The 16,792-nt window shown below is 50.4% G+C and overlaps 1 protein-coding gene across 2 annotated transcripts in view; it reads right to left on the reverse strand.

Annotated features, from left to right (window-relative positions):
• The window catches only part of PTP4A3 (protein tyrosine phosphatase 4A3), a 49,657-nt gene that overhangs the window by 19,923 nt on the left and 12,942 nt on the right, over positions 1-16,792 (reverse strand). Inside the window, exon 1 of one of the 2 annotated variants that reach the window (XM_065054497.1) lies at positions 2,036-2,173. The exons of the other annotated variant lie outside the window; for it this stretch is intronic. The gene's annotated coding sequence lies outside the window, so the exon portion shown is untranslated. Of the gene's footprint in view, positions 1-2,035; positions 2,174-16,792 lie in introns of those variants that run through there. 2 annotated transcript variants of the gene reach the window in all.

The raw sequence follows: 16,792 nt of genomic DNA on the forward strand, positions 1-16,792 counted from the left end.
CTCTGCTGCCTTCCCCCAGCAGCCCTGAGGAGCTCACAGCATCCGCGCCAACGTCAGAGGGTCTTCCTGGCTGCGATTTGAAGGGAAAGGAGGAAAAAAAAAAGAAGAGGGGGGTAGAAAAGAGGCAAACTCCATAGGGCAAAGTAATAGGATGGTTTGGGATGGCTGTCTCGCAAATCTGCAGAGGGTGCGCCTTTGAGGGGCTTTTTTGGGGTAGGGTGAAAGGCTCGAGCTCCCCATGCTCCAGCACCCAATGCAGAGGGAAGTAAGGCACCCCAAATACTGGGGGTCAGCTCCCCCCCATCCTTCATGGATTTCTTTTGTTGAGAGGAATAAGGAAAAAAAAAGCAATTCTGCCTCTGATGGGGCATTTCCAGGCTTCTCCCTGCCCAAGAGCATCCTTGGAAAGATATAAATGCCCAAGTAGCATCCTTGCCCCAAAACACATGTAGGGGGTGAGTCAAACCCAGTGGTCCCCCCCACAAGAGAACTGCCACCACCACATGCTGCTTCCACCCCAAATCTCCAGCGTGGCTGAACATCTGTTTGTCTTTTCTTGTGGTTTCTCAAAGCATTTTGAGTGAATTTAATACTTGTGGCCACTTATGGGGTAACCACCAGGACCCCTCCGGGAAGGGCACAGAGGGGTTGTCATGACCTCTCCTTCAAAACAGAGCTTGAGTCCATGTTGGAGATGCTATTTTTGGGAGAGGTGCAGCCCGCATTTAGTTTTTCCACTGCTCCAGCCACTGGTGTTTTGGCCCCTGGCCTTCAACCATCCCATTTTCTACTGGACCTGAACTTTGCTATTTGGCATGTCCCTGCTCAGCAGTGGCCACCTGATGCAAAGATGTCCCTATGTCACCTGGTCCTACCTCCTCATCAAGCCAACGGCAGGCCTGACCAAAGGGCAGCCCTTTTTGTGTCATCAGCGTGTCTTGCACAACGCCCAGCGCCAAGTGGCCGCAGTGGCTTTGATGGGACATTTGTTGACGAAGAAGGGGGCTCCAAGGGACTCAATCTACCCAACAGGTGGATATCGACCTGCAGATAGTGCTCCATGACATGCTGGGGACGGCAACAGGGAAGACAAGAAAAAAATGCTCTGCCTGCGATGAGCTTCATAGAATCATTTTGGTTGGAAGAGACCCTCAAGATCATCGAGTTCAACCATAACCTAACTCTAGCACTGGACCATGTCCATAAGAACCTTGTCTATGTGCCTTTTAAACGCCTACAGGGATGGTGACTCCACCACTGCTCTGGACAGCCTGTTCCAATGTTCCCATGGAAAGGTTGTCCCTGGTGGCATCAAGCTATAGGCAGCATTGACCAGAAAAGCCAAGCTCTGAAGAAAGGCAGCTCTTCCAAGTCAATGGCACCAGGCTGAGACAGGGTTGGTGGGTCCTTGAGCTTTCTCTACCATCCAGACCCTGGGCTCTCAGGGGTTGTCCTCCCAAACCATTTCACCCTTGCTCCCCAGTATTGCATCTACACATTTTACCCCATGGAGACAGGGTCACGTCTATCATGACAGGCTGCTGGGGGGTGGAAACACCACCGTCCCTCTCCCTCGTGGTGAGCACTGAAGCACTTCTGAAGGCCACCACCAGCCCACGGGGACAGTGCTGCATGGAAAACCTTGGGATGGCTCCTCCTCGTCCTCACCAGCCCTGACCGCGGTCACCTCCCAGCAGAAAGCCCGTCTTGAAACAGCCCTTCCAAGGCTGTCCCCTTTCCAGCAGGATGGGATAGAGACGCTGCACGCAAGTAATACATGCCACCCCACCCAGGGCTACTAATATATGGAGAGAAGCTGCGGGAAACATGATATGTGTCAGCCAGGATAATGAAAAGTCGTGGAGCAAGCAAAAGGAGATGGAAAAACACCCTGCTCCTGCATGGGGTGCTGCAAGGTCCAATGGTGCCCAAGCATCCTGCAGACCCCCATACGCCCAGCTCCTGGCTCATCCCACCCAGCCCCAGTCCTGCTGAGAAGGTTTTCCCTGCAAACCTCTTCCAGAAACCTCCTTACCTCCAGCAAAAAGCCACGGCACAGCTCCCTGGTTGCCGTGGGACCACTGCTCTGCAAAGGCGACACATCGACAAAGCTCCAAGGACAAAGGCGGGCACCTCTGAGCTGCCAGTTTTGGATGCACAACTATGGGAACGGCTTGATCTTGTACCTTCTCCTACGCCCATGCACCCGGCCACCACCAGCAACAGGGACAAAATCCTTTGGTCTGAGCCGCTGCTGCTCTTGCGCAAAAGCTGTGTCAAGGGACACTGTGTCACTAGGCGCCGAGGTGTCCCCTGCCTGCAAGAGCTTGCAGAGCAAATAAAGGTGGTTTTCTTTCAAATAAAAGATCAAAGGGAATGAAATGCCGAAAGTCGCAGCTGTTCTTGCTGGTGGGATGTCGGTGACTCCACTCGCTGTGCAGAGCCCACCTGGTGTGTAAAGCATAGCCCCTTGTCCTCAGCCCAATTCACACTTTGTCAATACGGGAGATGGGGGACCAAAGTGGGAGAAGGAGAAGGGAGGAACGAGCACTGCTTTGGAGGAAGGACATTAAACCAGTGCAGAGCTCGGGCTGCTCAGGGTCTGCAAACTGGGGAGCTCCTGAAACTCAAAGTCCCCTGGAAGTGCATCTTGCATGGAAATAAAAAGCAGAGAATGTGTCTGTGGCTTCCTCTGGCTCGTTAATCAGTGGCCATCAGGGATTTGTAGAAATGGGTTTGATGGATGGGCTATTTGATGGATAAGGAATTGGCTGGATGGCAATCACATCTGAAGATCTGCAGTCAATAGCTCAACATCTAAATGGAGATCAGTAACAAGCAGCGTCGATCAGGGGTTCATACTGGGACTGGTACTTCAATATGGTCTTCAATGTCTTTATTAATGACACAGATAGCGGGATCAAGTGCACCCTCAGGAAATTTGCAGATGACAACAAACTCAGTGGCGCAGCTGATAAGCTTGAAGGTATCACGGTATCACGAATGGACTGAGAGCAGCCCTGTGGAGAAAGACTTGGAGGTAGTGTGGGATGAAAGATGGGACCTGACCCAGCAACACATGGTTGTAGCCCAGAAAGCCAACCGTACCCTGGGCTGCATCAAAATGAGCAGGTCATCTACTCTGCTCTCATGAGACCCCACCCAGAGTACTGTGGGGTTCCCAGTACAATAAAAACCCACGGACCTGTTAGAGCGGGTCCAGAGTGGCCACAAAAATGATCCGAGGGCTGATCAGACAGGTTGAGAGAGTTGGGCTTGTTCAGCCTGGAGAACAGAAGGCTCCGGGGAGACCTTATTGCAGCCTTTCATTATATAAAGGGAGCCTGTAAGAAAGACTTTTTACCAAGGCCTGTAGAACAAGAAGCAATGGTTTTAAATTGAAAGAAGATATGTTTAGACATAAGGAAGAAATTTGTTATGAAGAGAGTGGTGAGACACTGGAACAAGGTTGCCCAGAGAAGCTGTGGAAGCCCCATCCCTGCTCCAGCTCAGGCTGGACAGGGTTCTGAGTAACCTCATCTAGTGAAAGATGTTTCTCCTCACAGCAAAGGAGTTGAACTAGATGGTTTTTAAAGGTCCTTTCTAATCCACATCATTCTCTGATTCTATTACTGCCCGAAGGCCAGGGTGGCCAGGTGGCACCATGGACCTTTCCCTGGGTTCTTCATGTTGGCTTCCACCAGCTCCCAGTTTGCCTCTTCACTGAGTGGGGTCCAAACTGGATTTGAGATTAACCAAGGGATTGAAAAACCTTGCTGGAACAGAACTCTCTGAGCATTAGGGAAATGGGGTGAAAACTCCTTAGACCGGAGTCGTACAATGCTGCAGCTTGGGACATGGTCTTAGGCTGCAAAAATGGGTTTCTTCATTACAGTCAGGCTGGTTTCCCTCCAGGCTATGAACCATAAGCAGAAAACAAGTTACCAGCACTATAGATGAGTACGTTTTAAACCACATCCTCACTTGCAACGCAGTGACGCTCTGGCACGCCAAGGCTGCTCCCGGCCACTATTTGAGGCAAAACTGGCTAAAAAAGGAACTGATGGCAAACTATAGAGATCCTGGTGCTTCTTGTCCCTTAAATGAACTGTCTTTTGAATACATGAGATGAATAGACATCTAATCATATGCCTCTTATTCACAGGAGGGATTTCTAGCAGCAGCTTTCTAGAAGCCAGCAGCAAACACTCTAAACGTCTCAGAAAGAGAAACTGCAACAATCTGCATGAGCAAAAAACTGCTCCAAATAGGAGATGTCAGAGATGCTGCTATATGGTCCCCATCCCAGCAAGGAAAACAAGGAGGAGGCTGTGCAGCAAAATTCAACTGGCCACGATGGAGAGTACTGAAGGAGAAGGAGCGTGTCCTCAGGGGAATGGCAGAAAGAGAAGAAAAAATGAGATTAAAGGTTTACACGCAGGAATCCTATCACATGCCGCTGCCAAGCATCATGTGAACACCGCAACAAGCGGGGATGCCACGTCCCACCAGAATGGTACACCCAGGAAAAACAAATAAAACAGCTGGACATTGCAACCCCAAAGCACCTTTCTGGACAACGTGGAGGTGAAATAGTCATTGCACGGCGCTTTTTGGGTCAGAGGAACCCGCAGACAGCAACGCTGTGCTTCTCCGCCCCGAAACACCGACAGGTTTGCAAGAGAGTGTCTGACTGCTCGACGCTTACTCATGAACACACTTGGGCTTTGACTTTCTTTCATCAGGGTATTTGCATAAAACCGGCGTTGCCTTTAGAGAAATGCAAATTCCCTACAGAAAGGGAAGCGTTTGAATGTGCTGGCTGCTCAGACGCGCTGGGCAGGGAAGCGATGCTTTTATCACTTGAAAATTAAATAAAGGCTGAGATGTGAAGCCTCCCCAGCCTGCTCGGCAGGAAAACTTCCCCAGCTCCTACGGCCGGATCCAGCAGGGATGGGACAGGCAGGACGCGACGTTTCATCCCTGCTTTGCACATCCTCCCCAGCCCCAGGGGTAAGCTTTAATGGCCTGGAGACACGCAAGCTGCTCCGCTCTGCTCCGCTCCCGGATGGTTTCAGAGGCGTTTTGACACCCCGGCGTGGGTGGCATTTCCTGGCCACCCTTGCTGTGCTGGAGTAGGCTCTAACCAAGCTGCAAGCAAATGAGTTTCCCTGGATAAATCAAGCTGCAATCCCATATTCAGCATTTATGATGAAGCCAACAGGCAGCTATTGATAATAGTAAATGTTTTTGGAGGTGCACATGGCTCTGACTCTCAGCGGGAGGAAAGACAAAGGAGGCGCATGAAAAAGTAACCCTAATAACAAAAAAAAGCCAAAGTTGCTTTGCAGGGGAAAGGCTCTTCATATAAAACCTAAGGGAGAAGCAAACCCAGGGAGCCTCATCCCGGTGACGGTCCAACCACAGAACTAGGGTTGGAAGGGACCTCTGGAGATCATCCAGTCCAACCCACCTGCTAAAGCAGGGTCACCAGAGCAGATCACACAGGAATGTGTCCAGGTGGGTTTGAATGTCTGCAGAGAAGGAGACTCCACAACCTCTCTGGGCAGCCTGTTCCAGGCTCTGGCACCCATCCCACTGGAAGCTCCTGGAGACCAAGCTCTGCAAAGCCGGTGGGACCAGCCCTGTCTTGCCATGGGGCATTGCTGCTGGAAGCAAGAGCACAGGGCAGAATTCCCTCAACATCACCAGCTGCATGGGCCACAAGCAAAATGGGACTGTGCCTGGATGTCTGCCCCACCACCATCCTTTGTGCCCTCTGGCCCCACCGCGCTCACCAGGTACCACCGATCCCTTACCTGGACTCCTTGCTCAGTGGCACTGGGTGCTAATCACAAAATCATAGAATAGTTTGGGTTGGAAGAGACCTTCAAAGCTCATCCAGTGCCACCCCTGCCATGAGCAGGGACATCTTCACCAGCTCAGGTTGCTCAGAGCCCCGTCCAGCCTGGCCTGGGATGTCTCCAGGGATGGTTCATCCACCACCTCTCTGGGCAACCTGGGCCAGGCTCTCACCACCCTCAGTGTAAAAAATTTCTTCCTCATGTCCATCCTGAATCTCCCCTCCTTTAGTTTAAAACCATCACCCCTTGTCCTATCGCAACAGGCCCTGCCAAAAAGTCTGTCCACACATATGAGGGACACATAAAGGCTCCATAGGAGAGCCGTGGGACCTATCTTGTGTGTTCCTGGTCTGCTGGAAACAGAGGTTGTCAGAAATGACTCGGCTGACCGGGTTAAATTCTTGCTTTGAGATGTGGCCAGAGGAGGCCAGGGTGGTCCCAGCCTCCCCGCTCCCAGGGGCACTCGAGCTGGTTTCAGCCTGGGAGGGAGGCAGCCAGCCATTCCCAACCCCGACCGTCACAGCTGCACCCTGGGGAGGGATTTTCTCCATCTCCTTTTTCATGCTGCTCCTAAAGAGCTGGGCTGCAGCAAGCAGAAAACGCAGCATCGAGGAAAATCGGCAGAGACCTTGCAGAACTGCAGAAACACCCAGCGCTGACTCAGTGGTGGATCAATTCCCCATTATAAGCTCCTGCTGTATGGAGAAGCAGCTACAATGAGGGCATTCCTATTAATATACCTGGCTCCATGCTGAAATTTGTACTATTTTAACTACAGAGAAAAAACACGCTACAGCACCCTACAGGAGCAGTGCACAGAGTACACACAGCAGCCAGCACAAAGGATGCTTTGCCATTTTACAAATTATTTAAATTTGGCATTGCACATGACAACCAACAGCAAAACCAGCCCAAGGATGGGCTGTCCCACCGCTGTTCAGCCTGAGGGAGCAGAGAGATGTCCCCAAGCATGTCCCCTCCAGCCACCATCCCTGGCTTGGGCTCAATCCTTTCAGCCTGAGGACACTGAGATGTCAATGGCTACTTCGGAGAAGGCACCAGGAACTGATCCCACCTTAGGGGGGAATTATATATAACTTAAAAAAAGGTTGATTTTCATCTAGATCCATTCCCACCCCATCTCCCTGCAAACAGGCAGCTGTACTGGGACGGCACATGGACAGGGACGGGCAGCCAAGGGCTGCTAAATGAACGCTGTAATTAAATGCCGAGCTACGGTGCGAAACTCCCCCACTGGACATTCCCAGGAGGGAATTTCCCCTGTCAATTTTCTTTTATCAGCTGGTCGATAAAACACTTCCCACCTCGTTCCCACATCTACCGTAAGCGTCAAACAGATGGAGAACATCCTCTCCGCCGTCATTAGCTGTCCCTGGGCTGGCATTTACTAGAAACACAGCAGGACTTCCCCTGAGCTCCAGCTGATGGTGGCATCTGAAGGACTTTGGGGACTGGAAAGACCAGCTGACCTCTCCTGTGAAGCTGGATGCACAGACTCTCCAGCTGAACCTCCACGAGCCTATAGAACTGTGGTGAGCTGGATTTGGATGGATGAACCCATGAAGCCTTCATCTAACTCGACCGTAAAGGAGGACTTGCCCCAAATCTACTCCCAGGTGACCAGTACAGCACATGAATCTTCTGCTGGGGTAAGAATACGAGATTTTGGTTAATGCCGAGGATTAACTCTGAGCTCGCCTGCTTTGCCAGCACAACTGCAGGCAGCAGCTGGACAGGAGCATCATCATGGGTACCAGCATCACCACCTCCTCACCAGCAGCTCGTCCTGGACATCCCCCTGGATTGTGGTGGCAGCCCCAAGGACCAGGAGAATTCCCAGCAGCTGGAACTATAGGTGCAATCCCTTTGATGCCAGGGCACTGATAAAACCCCGGTCCTTGACCCGTCCATTTCAATAAAACAAACAAGAGCTCGGCAAAATCTCTGCTAACTTTAGCAGATGATAATTTTAGCAGCTCACTGGAGGAACTGCTGCTCAGTTGTGTGGTACGATACCATTTTAACCCTAGCAGCACTTTAGGCATATATTCTGATTTTTTGTAATGCCTGAAGACAGTGATTTTTGAAGTAATAGAGGAAAGAAATCAGTATTTTAAAGGGATACAGGGGAAAATAGCCTTATTCTGCAACAGTCTCCCCCCCAAATTCTGCAGTAATAAGACTGGCTGGCAAAATCTTGCACCCACATTTGGGACACTCCAGCTGCCGCCTTGTTAACTCCGGGAAAGGAGTAAGCTTACGTGGCTGTCCTGTGCAAAATGTATTGCACGTTTGCCATCATTCAGACAGGCTTAAAATGAGCTATTTTTTTCAACTTTGATTTTTGGAAGGTTGTTATTGAGGCCTTATGTTTTAGCAAAGGTCAACAAGACGGAGGATGCTCAAGAGCAGCTCAGGGATCCACAAGACATGTTCATGTGGGATGAATCCAGCTTTATAATACCAGACTTTAAGTGAAACTTTTGGTCTCCAAACCATGCCTTTTTCAATGAGTTCATTTTCAGGAAGCTGTCCTACACACTCTCCTCAAAAAAATGTTTGTCTCTGGCTTGCATCCATTAAATCAGATAATTGGGAGTTTATAAGTTCATAACTTGAACTGAAGTTGGAAAGTTTCGTCTCTCACTTTCCAGGGCTGATTCATGGCCTGAAACGTGGGTTTGCTTCAAGCTCGCTGTCATTTCAGAGTTCATTTGCAGTTTAAAGCGATGCTCTGCTCCTGTCCGACGTCTCCTGCGCTCTCGCCCCAGCTCAGCACTGGTGCGTACTGGCACGGCTTGTATCTGCGCTCCCCAATGCCCACGTGGACCCCCCTGTTGACCTTGATCGGGAGAAATGCTGGATTTGCTCCTTTGCTAGAAATTCAGAGGGATGTCAAGCAAGGGTTTTGGTCCTTGTGGGCTGTTCCACACCTGCGCGATCATCCTTGATGCTGAGCACAAGCAGCAGAGCCAGGGCACACCACTTTGGACTTTTTACTTTTATCTTATTTGAGCTTTTCCAAATTGAGCCTTTTCTCCTCTGCTACACCGATACAAGAATTCCAGCTTCTTTATTTCACTGAACCCAGCTGTATTTCTGCTCTGCAAAGTCAATAAGAAGAGAAGCCAACTCTTTGGCTCCCTCGGAAGCTTTGCAGTCCAAGAAAATCAGACGAAACATTTGAATGCGCTCAAGCTTGTTCGTCAACAGTCTGATTTCTTAGGGACCTGACCCTGCGTTCACGCTGACCGACGCTGCACCGACAGCAATATTTTTGGGTCCTGTGTGAAACACTCCTGCAAAAGCCCCACTGCCAAGTCTTGCAAAAGTTCCCAGGCTTGAGGGGCTGTCGCTGGATGGGAGGAAGGAGCATCCATCACAGGGTTCATGTGAGTTGCTGAAACGTCTCAGGTTGCCAGGGAAAGGTCAAAAGTGGGGAGAGATGAGCACCACTTAAATACAACTCGGTAAAAGCATCAAAATACATACAGGCGAAACTACCTCCAACCTCCCAAAGTGTTGGAAGCATCACCATGGGCATCTCACCACTGATGCCTTCATGGACACCCTGCAGATGAGATGGTCACCACACTCACGCGTCCCCAACATGTCTTGATGGACAGACAAGATTCCTGGTCCCGGCTACTTGGATTGTACTCCTCTTTGGAAATTTAGCTTCTAAAGTACACATCTAGCATTAAAGGATATAATTTCCTCTCTCTCTGCCCTGCCCAAGGTCACCAGAGGACACGAACCCACACGTAGGGCATCCCAGCCCATCCTGGAGACCTCCCTTCCCAGATGTTTCCTCTCAGCTCCAAGCAGCACCAAAATGCTCCCTTGAGGTCCCTCACATGATGGGAAAAGCAGCCCTCAACCCCAAAATGTGGTCATCACCCCAAATCCTCCACAGAGGTTTGTCCACAAAGCCCATCCGAGGCGAGACGCTCGGTCGTGGCCCAGGATGAGGCATCCGGCTGAGCCCACAAGGTGGAAAGTTCAATTGACTGCTGTTTATTTGGCTTTGCAGAGAGCAGTCGCCCAGCCTGAACATAGGCCAAGCACCTTCCCATCGCAGGAGGGAGTCTTTAAATAACCACCACTGGTCAGGGCTTTGGTTTACAGCTCTGTCGGACGGAAAACCATTCCTCACACCATGTCTTATTCTGCTCTTTCCTGAGTGTAAATAGCATCTGCTCACCGTTCTACCTCCTAGGTCTTCATCTTCATACCCACCAGTCCCAGGTGCTTCATGGAAGCTTGCTAGAAGCAGAAAAATATGTCCAAGCATAAGCACAAATACATATTTGGGCTTTTCCTCGCTTCTGCAAGACGAATTGTATGTCCCACAGTCAAAGCTTCAATTTACTTTTGTGTAAATTAGCAGCTCCTTGAGGTTCGCCTCGCCCTCCCTGTCCTGTCATTAAGGTCCATTAAGGAAGAAATTTTTGACACTGGGGATGGTAAAATACAGGCCCAGGTTTCGCAGAGAGGTGGTGGATGCCCCATGCCTGAAGACATTCCAGGCCAGGCTGGACGGGGCTCTGAGCAACCTGAGCTGGTGAAGATGTCCCTGCTCATGGCAGGGGTGGCACTGGATGAGCTTTGAAGGTCCCTTCAACCCAGACTGTTCTATGATTCTATATTTTACAACTCCCCATACTTCAACATCCACCTGCAGCCTTTCTTCACCACTACAAGGTGCTCCTCACCTTCCCACCACCGGGCTAGGGCGTTGTCAGTTCATATGGTTAAAACCAGGAATAAAGAATAAAAACCCTCCTCCTGGTAGTAGCAGAAAATGCCAAGAACCCCCCAAAAAGGCTTTCTTATGTATTTCCCTGGGGGATTTGAAGCCAGAAATCTTGTTGGGTCACGCAACAAATCCTGCTTTACTTATGGAAAGTTCCCAAACGCTGTTTACTGGGAATCCTGGCTACTTTGGGATTTTGGCAATGCAGGCTCACCAGGACTCTGGGGAATAGAAATTAAGGTTTTTTTTACCTATAGCTGTCATTAACAGATTAACCTAAAATGACGGCTGGCAAGAGGAAGCTCCATAAACAAGCAAAATAGCTTTTTACAGTCAGAAAACAAGACCTTGCCCTGACCTCCTCCTGGGCAGGTTCACTGTCAAAACAGTATTTTATTTTAAACTGCACTTGTAAAAAGTAAAAAAGAGCTGCTTCCTTGACACTTAAGTCAGGTAAGGACACAGCAGGCTATTCTGCCTTATAAATAAGCCTGCTCTTGTATACGCGTGTTTTAAAATAAGCTTACAAAATGTAAGCACACAGGCTTTCACAAAAAATAATTCAGCTGTGCTGAAACCATTTAATCAGGGCTGAGACAGAGATCTGCGCAGGGGATGATAACTTAGTCCCAAAAAACCCCTTAGAGACAGATATAACACTCTCACAAACAGGCAATTCCATTTTAAATTTTCTCAGCCGTCCCATACTTTGAAGGGATGTCTAAAAAAATGCAAAAAGGGTCAAAATATTGTATCAAAAGGATCAAAATATCCTGTATCAAAAAGAGCGTGGTCAGCAGGACAAGGGCAGTGATCCTTCCCCTGTACTCTGCATTGTGGAGGCCACACCTGGAGTATTGTGTTCAGTTCTGGGCCCCTCAGCTCAGGAAAGAGATTGAAGTGCTGGAGCGGGTCCAGAGAAGAGCAACAAGACTGGGGAAGGGACTTGAACACAAGCCCTATGGGGAGAGGCTGAGGGAGCTGGGCTTGTTTAGTCTGGAGAAGAGGAGGCTTAGAGCTGAGCTCAGCACTCTCTAGAACTACCTGAAGGGAAGTTGTAGCCAGTTGTAGCCAGTGACTACTACCTGTAGACCAGTTGTAGCCTGGTCTCGTCTCCCAGGCAGTCAGCAATAGGACAAGGGGGCATGGGCTTCAACTCTGCCAGGGGAAATGTAGGCTGGCTATTAGAAAGCAATTCTTTACAGAGAGAGTGGTCAGGCATTGGAATGGCTGCCCAGGGAGGTGCTGGACTCACCGGCCCTGGAGGTTTTTAAACTGAGACTGGACATGGCACTTAGTGCCATGATCTAGTCAATGGACTGGAGTTGGACCAAGGGTTGGACTTGATGATCTCTGAGGTCTTTTCCAACCCAGTCGATTATGTGATTCTGTATTTTTCTAAAGACTGTCTCTGGAGCTGCATTTTTGCCTTGGTTTCAAGGCATGAGGTTACAGATGAAGAAGTTAGGGTAGGAAGGGTTCCTTCCTACCCATGCGTACGTGAGCATTTTCCATGCTGCCCACCTTCTTTGCACCGCTGAAACAGGTAATTTTTCTTCTTGTCCCTGTTGTCTACGCTCCACGAGAGGAGCCGACCATCAGGAAATCTAGGCTGTAAAAATAAAACACAGTCTTGGCTTCAGATGGAGCAGGTGCAAGGGGAGAAACTATTTTTAAGTCTCATTCTGCAAGACGGGGACGCCGGCATCCCGCTGTGCGGGGCTTGCCTGAGTTTAGGAGATTTATTTGGAGGTGGCGGAGGGGTCTGACTGGTGGTTAATCCCGGCGCTGGGCGCTCGGGGCCGAGGGAGAGGACATCAAAGCATTCCTGCATCTGCTGGGGAAATGGGAGAGGTGGCAAAAAGTGGCTTTGCCTCCTCCCTGCCCGGCTCATGGGGTGACAGACGGGCGCAGACATGACGCTTGCAGCTCTCCATGACCCACGGAAGCTGTTGAGATGTCTGAGCAAACTCTTGGGACCGGATTGTCCTGCTCGCTTTTTGGGTTTCCATCCTGCCACAAGCACAAATCAGGTAAACCATGAGTTTGCGTCCCCGTCTCTTCATCGCGGCAATGAGGAGATGCACAACGCAATAATATGACCGCATTGGAGACCCAACACTGGCACCAGTTAGAGAATACATGTGTGACTTTCTTCCGTGACAGGCAGACCCAGACAAGCACCCTTCAGGCTTTGCACTTCATTCCCTCTTTAATTAACAGATAGAGAAATGGCAGTTGCTACGTTTGTGGAGCAAACCAACTTCTGGAGGTATCTCCCCATCCCTTATGGGACAGTCACATCCCTAATTTAAAAGACATAGTAGGATAACCCCCAGCATTGGTGTGCGTACATCCATTGCACTGGAAATTGATTATTTTGATCTTTTTCTCATGGGACTATTCTTACACCTTAGGACCTTTCCAACCACCCATTGGCACCATGTTGCCAACCAAAATCCTAGCTACAAGGATGGAGGATGACAACCTTGAAGAACCAGAGCTTTTGTAGGATCCTACAGGCTGAAGGAGACAGGCACAAGGAGCACATCCCGATAATGGTGGAGCACTGCATGGGGAGTTTCACAGAATCACAGAATGGTTGGGGTTGGAAGGGACCTCTGGGGATCATCTAGTCCAACCCACCTGCTAAAGCAGGTACACCTAGAGTAGAGCTTGACTGAGTATCGGTTTGAGGGGATACTGTAAGGTGAATACTCTAATTTGAATAAAAGCTAGAAAATCAGTTTGCACTGAGGGCTGCTTAGAGTCTTCTACCATTTGTTGGGGACTCTTTGTGTCCCTGTGGTAGGAACATAGTGGCAAGTGCAATGGTCTGGCCATCACAGACCAGCCACCCAGGAGTCAAACGGCTGGTCCATCAATCCCAGGGCAGATTCAGGAAGGACCAGCTTCCTTGATGACGGAGCAAAAGCGAAAATTTTGGGAATTCGCCCACGATGAGTAAAATACCAAGTGCTGATGAGTCAGGGAAGCTGCAAGATGAGCTCCCAGTGAGCTCACGAGACCAGTGGTTGGTGTCCCCGTGTCCATCCTGGGATCCATGGTAGAAGCTTTTCTTGCTGTGGATGGAGGATGATTCATACCTCTCATGCACAGGCTCTACAGCAATCCAAGAGTTAACATCTGGTCTTGGAGATGAAGAGCACATGAAAGATTTAGCAGGACATGACATCTCATAAAGGGTGGCTAAGGTAACTTTGTCAAAGGCCGGCATTCAAGACTTCTCCACCCAAGGAACCAGACAGCCCCAGGCAGGCTGCCCTGGGGGACTTCTGGGTACACCGCATAAATCTCCAACCTCATTAAAGCTCCAAAGACCACAGAATCCAGCTCCTGACCTTCTCCAGAGCAGAAAATGACAAAACGTTTCCTGTTATTTATAGCAGCTGGAGAGCCTGATGGGAAAACCCCACTTGCGAAATGTGGGCTGCTTGCCACACGGTTCCTCTACAGAGAACGGTCAAGCTGATCCAAATTCCTGCCCCATGGACTTCTCCACCCCTGCGGCCACTTCACCCCTGGCAAGACCGAGCCGAGAGGCTGCGCAAGAGGACCGGGTGTATGGATTTTGCTCTTGTTGGCTCTACTGGCTCATGTTCGCTTGGCACAACTTGAATTTGGCAAGGCTGAGCATCCCAGGAGAGAAGGCTTCGTCCGTGGGGGTACAAGGACCTGGCAAACCGTGAGGAGCACTTTCCACCTGTATGAGATGTGTCCAACCATACCTCGGACGCATTTGTGACAGATTCACAGAATGGCTGGGGTTGGTAGGGACCTCTGGAGATCATCTAGTCCAACCCACCTGCTAAAACAGGTTCACCTTCAGCCCTCTAAGGAAATTGAGGAGAGGGTACAGCCCCTTTGCCCACCTCCACTAGATGCTATCCACCTCCTCAAAGCACAGCAGACACGCACCGACACGTTTATTTTGCTGGCAGCCCTGTTTCCAGCACCCTGGCATGCACCAGAGGTGCTTTCCAGCCCTCTTAGTCACGCAGATGCAGGAAACTTCGCAGCCCAAGGCGAGTTCTTCCAGCAACAAGAACGAGCTCTGCCACGGGATCGTCGGGCGAGAGCCTCCCAGCACCGGCCCCGCTTGAGACGAGCGTTCACTGTCACGCTGTCGAGGAGGATTCCCATCGCTTCTGTCTTGGGCCAGCGCCAGCATGGGTTTTCTGCTCGCTTCCAGGCCGAGGGAAGCAAGCTGTTCGTCATGTGCTGCCGTGAGATACTGCGAACAGACTCGCCGGCCGCGATAGGAGCAGCTGGCTCTGGAGTTTGTCGGTGAAGCTGCCGCCATGGTGGATGAGGGGACAGCTCATTGCAGTTACAGCTTCCTCACAAGGGGAGGAGGAGGAGCAGGCACCGAACTCTTCTCTTGAGTGACCAACGACAGAACCCGAGGGAATGGCAGGAAGATGTGCCAGGGGAGATTCAGGTTGGACATGAGGAAAAGGTTCTTCACCCAGAGGGTGCTGGACACTGAACAGGCTCCCCAGGGAGGTGTCACGGCCCCAAGCTTGACAGTGTTCAAGGAGAGACTGGACAATACCCTCAGACACATGGTGTGAACTGTGGGGTTGTGCTGTGCAGGGACAGGAGTTGGACTCAATGATCCTTGTGGGTCCCTTCCAACTCAGGACATTCTATGATTCTATGGTTTCCTGCTGTGATGGCACCCAGGGCCAGGTACCAGCCGCTGTGGTCCACAATAAACCACTGGGCCAGAGAAATGCCATGGTGACACCAAGCATCTCCAACAGCAACGTGGCACCCAGCAACTGCTGAGGTTTGGGACCACACTGGGAGCAGCACAGGTCACCCTCCTGAACTTCACCTTCACCACAAAGCTGTTGCTCTTACCAAAGCAGTGATGCCATGGGTAGGATCCAGCTTAAGACCAGAAATCTGGATTTAGGGACTCAGGACTCTCATTATAGTCAACAGAGACCATTTCACCTCACCCTAAAGCAGTGACCTAGGGCCTGGTTTCTCAGTGGGCTTCTCCTGTCCTTCTCTGACTGCCGCAGCTCCACCATCGGTGAATCCCCGTGCTCCTGTGGCCACTGTAGGAGACTGAAAACCCTCCACACCTTGTTCTCACCAACAAAACCCCAACCCAGAGCTACAACCAAGACCCCAGGTGTATCTCCAAAGATCCCAGCCACATCTTCTCCCAGGGAGATCTCAGCCCTTGTGATGGATGAGCTCCTTTAAACATCCCCAGGCGGTTTGCCTGCAACTCCAATTAATAACACCGTATTTTGTCAACAAAGTCGGGTCAGCAGCAATTCATAGAGCTCACGCTAGTTAATCTTTTTCCACCGAACGAGCCCAGGGATATTTTTACTCCCTGCCCTTGAGAAGTTTATTTGTATAGGACCCGTCCACTTACCAGCTTCCGGTAATGAAAAGACACGCAAGGAGCATAACCGCTTTCTAATAGCCCGGGAAAACTTTATGGCTGTGGCTGGGGCTCCCCAGCACCGGAATTAGAAAAGCAGAGCACCTGCCAAAGCCGCCTAAGAGAATCCAAGAGGTTCGTAATTAGCCTGGGAGAGAAACCAGGGTGAGTACAACGGCCCAGCCATCACCCCCAGATGCAACAAGATCTGCTCCAGAGAACTTGTAGGTGTTCTCGCCAGAAGCAAAACACGTGGACTGGGGTTGTGAAGCCTCACAAGACCCAACAGAGAAGGCATATTGGAGAAAGTCATCCCCACTTTCTGCCCTTTCCACATCACAGGAACGTTTTGGTTGGAAAAGACCTCTAAGATCATCCAGTCCAACCATTAACCTAACACTGCCAAGTCCAGCACTAAACCATGTGCCTAAGTACCTCATCTAGACATCTTTTAAACACCTTCAGGGACGGTAACTCCACCACCTCCCTAAGCGGCCTGTTCAATGCCTGACAACCCTTTCCTGGAATAAATTTTTCCTAATACCCAATCTGAACCTCCCCAGCGCAACCTGAGGCCATTTCCTCTCATCCTGTCACTTGTTACTTGGGAGAAAAGACCAACCCCCTCCATGCTCCAACCTCCTTTCAGGTAGTTGCAGAGAGCCATAAAGTCTCTCCTCAGCCTCCTGTTCTCCAGACTAAAAAAAAACCCAGTTTCCTCAG

The sequence above is a fragment of the Columba livia genome, chromosome 2 (assembly GCF_036013475.1).
Source record: "Columba livia isolate bColLiv1 breed racing homer chromosome 2, bColLiv1.pat.W.v2, whole genome shotgun sequence".
Lineage (NCBI taxonomy): Eukaryota > Metazoa > Chordata > Aves > Columbiformes > Columbidae > Columba > Columba livia.